This window comes from Mustela putorius, unplaced genomic scaffold (genome assembly GCF_011764305.1).
Source record: "Mustela putorius furo isolate JIRA1106 unplaced genomic scaffold, ASM1176430v1.1 tig00537350_pilon_pilon_pilon, whole genome shotgun sequence".
Classification (NCBI taxonomy): domain Eukaryota; kingdom Metazoa; phylum Chordata; class Mammalia; order Carnivora; family Mustelidae; genus Mustela; species Mustela putorius.
In genome coordinates, this window is record NW_025422471.1 from 6,296,542 (window position 1) to 6,302,979 (window position 6,438).

The window sequence follows — 6,438 nt, forward strand, 5'->3', positions numbered from 1 at the left end:
GCACAAGCAGGGGGAGTGGCAGACAGAGTGAGAAGCAGGGTTCACCCTGAGCAGAGAACTTGATGCGGAACTCGATCCCAGGACCCTGAAATCATGACCTGAGCCAAAGGCAGCCACTTAACTGACTGAACTACCCAGGCATCCCTTTTTTATGATTTTTTTAAATTAATATTTTTTTTTCTTTTAGAGAGAGACAGATAGTGTATATTGGGAGAAGAGCAGAGGGAGATTCCTTTCTGAGTGCAGAGTCCAATGTGGGGCTCAATCTCATGACCCTGAGATCATGACCTCAACAGAAATCAAGAGTTGGATGCTTAATCAACTGACCAGCCAGGCACCCCAGACCACCTTCTTTCTTGTTTAGTATTAGAACCAATGACTTCCTATATATTCAATTTCCACAATCAATTGCATTCATTACTCTTTTTGATGTTCAAATAGTTCCATGTTTGGCCAATGGGAGTCACTTCTTTTGGTTCCTTTGTTCTTTTGATAAGATTCATTAGTTTTTGAGAGTTTTTATGCTTTCTGCATTGTTAGAAGTCTTTAACTGATCTTACGCTTAGAACAGTACTTAGCACAAAATAGAAACAAATCCATGAACAAATAAATCCAGATTGGCTATCCTCTTCATATTTATGTTTATTATATACCTGCTTGCCTTTGAGTCTATTCACCCATTTCTTCAGGAATTTTGACCAATATCTTTACCCTCTGATTTCTTGCTTTATTAGTCCAATGCTGTAGTCCACATTGGTAAGGAAAATTGGTTCCAGTAGTCAAGGCTAATGGCAGGAGAAGATATTTATTAAGTTGACTAAAAGCTGAGAATGGGTGCACAAGACCCGGGAAGTGAGATGATGTTAAATCTGGATTAAGCACAAATGGCATCAGGTTGAATTCCAGTTGTTTCCATCCATGTCATTTGTGTAGGTAAAGTTACATAAGCCATACATTTCTCCTTGTTATGATGAAAAGAGATAAATGTGTCACCATTTTGAATTGATTTGTGTTAATTAGACCTTTTTCATTTCTTTTTTCTTTAGAGTATTCTCTTTCTTTTACCTATATTATTGTCACTCCTATTAAATCTAATTTGCATTATTATAAAATATTTTATGGTTTTATTTTTCTTTCTGAATAACGAAGTCCTCCAAATTTGTTAACTTCAGCCATTCTCTAGTAGCAATTTATGTTCCTTCCCTCCAGATATTATGTCCCACCTAATTCAACTTCACTACTGATTTTTTCAATTTTAAGTGTTCTTTCTCCTGATGGAAGAATGATGCTGACTGTCTTTTACATTTTCACTCCAAGTCAGAACACTAATGTTATTAGAGACTAAATTGGAGTAAATATTACGGTTCTTTGTGACCACATTTTGTAATTTGAGAAGTGAGGTAGTTTGAATTAATTTATGTATTTTATCTTTATTTACCAATCAGCTAGTATATTACTTAGTAATATTTGTAAACAGAAAATAACACATAACCAGCATTCCAAAATTATTTCTTTTTTTAGCCCTCCTAAAATACTGTTATAGCTTCAAAAATTATTTGTTTCTCCTTTGATGCTGAATCTAAGAAGCCACAATATTCATTGGAAGACAATGCCAATTTTATGTGACTGACTCCTACTGAACTTGAATATGTGTGGTTAATTTGTTGAGATGGGTATTTACATAGTAACCACCAGTGACATGAGGTATAAAATCCCTCAACTTCCCTTTATTCTTCTCAATTGATCTCTATTTTCACCATCCTGTCTCCTTCTCTTCAGTCTCGGGAAACCTCCACTTCATAGCAAACTATCTGGTTTTTACTCCTTGCTCTTATCCTTTGCATTCTCATTCAAGACTGTAATCCACTTATCATATCAAGACTTTATGGGGTGCCTGGGTGGTTCAGTTGATTAAGCATCTGCCTTTGGCTCAAGTCATGATCTCAGGGACCTGGGATCGAGCCCCACATTGGGTTCTGGGCTGTCTACTCAGCAGAGAGCCTGCTTCTACCTCCTCCTCTCCCAGTCCCCACTTGTGTTCCTGCTCTCTCTCTTGCTCTCGCTTTATCTCAAATCAAAAAATAAATAAATAAATAAATAAATAAATAAAAATAAAAGACTTTCTTGTATCTTCAGCTTCTCCTTCCAGTTCTTTCCCTGAGATTACAAACATTAAGTAATCCCCACAAATGACAAAACTCAATACCTCTACAACTTGCCTTTATTGAAGCTAGTCATCTACAAATGACTTCAGAACCAAATCTTCCAAAAGAACACGTATTTTTCTAATTTCTACTTCCCACCTATGACACTTACAGGTAATGATGATGCACCCACTAGGCCAGTTTAGACATTACCTTTTTGGAAGCATGTCTGGACCAGGTACTAAAAGAGCATTATATTATTAGACCAAATTTTAACCCTATATTGTCCCTTCTCTGTGTTTCCCCACCCCACTTATGGTGGATTATGTCCATTTTGCTCAAAATGATGCTGATATGTAGATCAGTGTTGGTACATAGTATATACTTAGTAAGTGACATTCTGTATCTGATACACATTCTGAAGTTTGTTATGTACTTTCATTATGAAGGGGAAAGGAATAAAAAATCATGGCAGTCATCTCAAGTCCTCTTAAAAACAAGCCAGAAAATACACATGCAAACATATTTTTCTAACAAAATATCACCAAATATTGTTTAAGGAATTCATTAATCAGGAAAAAAAAAAAAAAGAACCAAACCAAGAAAAAAAATATTTTTTATAGAACTAAACCAAGAAAAAAATATATATATTTTTTTATTTCAGGAGAAAGTAAGCCCAATTTATTCCTTTAAATCATTACAAACTGCTTCTGCTTTCAGGGACAAAGGGAAAATTTCTACTGGGTTGCTTTGAAAGTAAGCAACATTTCTTTCAATTTTTGAGGGCCATTTCTATTGATTTTAGGAATATGATATGATTAATAATATTTACTAAATTCAAACACTTGGACATATTTTTTGTGACTTGTTCTGTTAAAATTTATCCAGGAAAGAAATATGTTGTTTGGTTGACTAACAAAGAGACAGAGGAAGAATGCATAGTGACTTGCAAAGCATTATGAGCAATTTTACAGAAAAGATTGAGATACTACATGAAGTTGCTATACTTAGAAACCTAAATTATACAATGAAGCTAAATGAAACTGAATACAACTATTAATATATTAAAATATGTAAAGAATACAGTGATGATATATTTTTTTAAGATTTTATTTATTTATTTGACAGAGATCACAGGTAGGCAGAGAGCCCGACATGAGGCTCGATTACAGGACCCTGAGATTATGATCTGAGATGAAAGCAGATGCCCAACCCATTGAGCCACCCAGGCGCCCAAGAATACAGTGATGATATTTTAAACACAGCCAGAATAACCTCAGAAAGGCAGCCTAATAAAAAATATGTATATATTCTTTTCATAATAGTATTTTAAGTATGTGTAATTTAGGTAAAAGAGATAGAAAATTTAATTATTTCAATAAATATAATTAGATGCAGCATATACATGTGATTTATAGAAACAGGAAATATGCAAATAGTTAATGAATAATCCATGTGATTAATGTAAAATTGTTAAATCCACAAATTACATACTTATGTTTAATAATTTTAGGTAATTAATTTTTGTAGATAGTGTACATTTTTGTTGATAGAGAGCATTTCATAATTATTACTAATTTCAGTATCTTTTTATAAGCTCATTATGTGCTCTCCCGTACTTCAAGGACTGTTAATAATTCCTTCTTCTCATATGGCTTTAGAGGAATAAAACTAATTTTATATTAAGATATTGAGAATCCACAGCAAGAGATGAATTATCATCATTTATAACCACACAGCGTTATGAATGATAATCACGCTGGAAGTCAATGTCCATGGTTTACACTCTCAGGCCTGTTGTATGCTCGGTATACATGCTGAGCATGTACCATCTGTGACTTCATTTTCCTCATCTGAGAATTAAGGGATAAATTGGGAAATTTTAAGTTCTCCTTTGATTGCACCAAGAGTCTACTGGGATGGTAATCTCAAATGTGGAAATAGCCACAGTTTTATCCATGACTTGATAATGACAGAGCTGTAGAAGGAGTGGTCATGCTTTACTATAAAATCTGGGAAAGCAAAATGTCATCATCACAAACCTAAAAAAGAAAAGTATATGTAGAAGTTTTAAAATTAGAAGGGACTTTGGACTTTATCTAGTGCAACTGTTTTATTTCATTACTGAGAGAGTGGACACAGAGTTGACCTCTTCCAGCCCAAAGTCACACAGCCATGGATGGTATCCTTAGCACTGTGGCTCAGTCCTCCTGACTGAAGCTCAAGTCAGCTTCCTTTCCTTCTCCCCATTATTCCCTCCTAGCTAACTGTGAGACAATATTGCTATAAATATCTCTAGTGGCCTCTACTAATGAACTATTATCTGAAGACATAATGAAATAATTATTATAATTAACTGATCTATAGTATCAGTATCCAAAACTGTATTTCTGACCTTGTGCTTTATTAGAAGATATGATTCTTCCATGCATAAACTGTTAGAGACTAAATTTCAGGACTGTTATAAAAACTAGTTTCAGTTTTACAGTACTAGTACTAATACTAATTTTAGAAAAGCAGAGATGGGACAGCCAACAATCAATTTTGAAATACCTATTATAAAAACATAGAAATACCCACATTTTACATTTAAACAATACAAAAAGGATAAAATATCTTCTTTTTGATTTGGATACATAAATATCACTATTTTAATAGAATCCTTTGGGGAAATCATTTTCAAAAACAACACATAATACACATGTGTTAACTAAGAACATTTTTTAAATGATTTATTTGTTTATTTTTAAAGAGAAAGAGGAGGTGGTAGGGGCAGGGGGAGAAGAAGAAGAAGAGAATTTGAAGCAGATTCCCTGTTGAGTGAGGAGCCCCAAAGTGGGGCTTGATCCCACAACCCTGAGATCATGATCTGAGCCAAAACCAAGAGTCAATCACTCAGTTGACTGAGCCACCCAGGTGTCCCACTAAGAACAATTTTTATATTCATGAATATATGTCCTCCTTTTTTTTGGACTTACTAAATTTTACTTGAAATTTTAATAATTATTGTATTATGTAAATGATTCATATATTATATAAAAGTTTTTTCCATGTAAGCACCTGTAATTAAATTAAGACCTATTTTTTCTTTGTTCAAATGCAAATATATAACTTATTTCATAATTTCTATTATGGTAACATACAGAGATCTCATCTTCCTTCCCTCACTTCCCTAAATACACATTGAAAATCTTCCATGTGAGAAAAAATGTGCCAGATATTGAGGATAGGATATTAACAAAATAGACATGATTACCATGTTTATAGATTTTACATGACAGTGCAGAGATACAAGTGTCATAAAAATATAATATATAATTATAATTTGGCAAGTACTTTTATAGATACATATAAGATACTATGAAAATATAAAGGAACTAATTTAAATTGAGTTGAAGCAATATGAAAACAAGTAATTGCCTTTTTGAAGGAAATGATATTAAAATTGAGACTTGAAGAATTAATGCATGTGAGGTAAGAAGTAAGATATAAGGAGTAAGAAAAACACCCTTAATCAGCAGAGTGTACAAAATATGGGAAAACCTAGAACTGGAGAATAGGCCAGTTTGAATAACTCAATAGAAGCCAGGAATACTGAATGAGGGACTCTATCTAAGATGAGGCTGAGAATGCAGATATTATACTATTTTTACTCTGAAATTTCATTGTATTATAAACCTAGTTCTCAGATTCTGCTGATTTTCCTGCAGAATCTAATCTTTGTTGTGCCCTGTCCAGGTCTCACGGCCTGTCGTTCTCTGCTCCCAAAGGTTTCACCAGCCCTTGTGGTTCAACCAATTTACTCTTCCTCTTCTATCTCTCTATTGACCCCTTTACAATGTTCACACCGTCTAGAAGAGCAACTTCATTTTCTAGCAACTTTGGACTGACTTTCAAATCTCTGTCACAAGTCAAGCTTTGGATAGAGAAGGATTTTGAAGAAGTAAAAAGAGGGATGAAGTAAGGAAGGGAAGGAGGGTGGAGGGAGAGAAGACATTGTCCTTTGGAAATCAGTAGTGACTTGTAAGGCTCCGGTGTACGCATTAAACTGGACCTGGAGATACTTACGTCACACACTGTGATGAAGGATTCCACGTACCCTTGGATTCAGGCCCTCTGTATATTTTTTCATTGAATAGATATTGAACCTCTACTAAGTACAAAAAGCTCTGTTTTATGGATGGGAAACAAGAACACGTACATGGTCACAAACCTAGTAACTTGAGTTTTCTGTCACATTTAATGAGCAGTCTGGCAGAAGAGCAGGTTGCCTCCTTGAGTACAAGGTGAATTA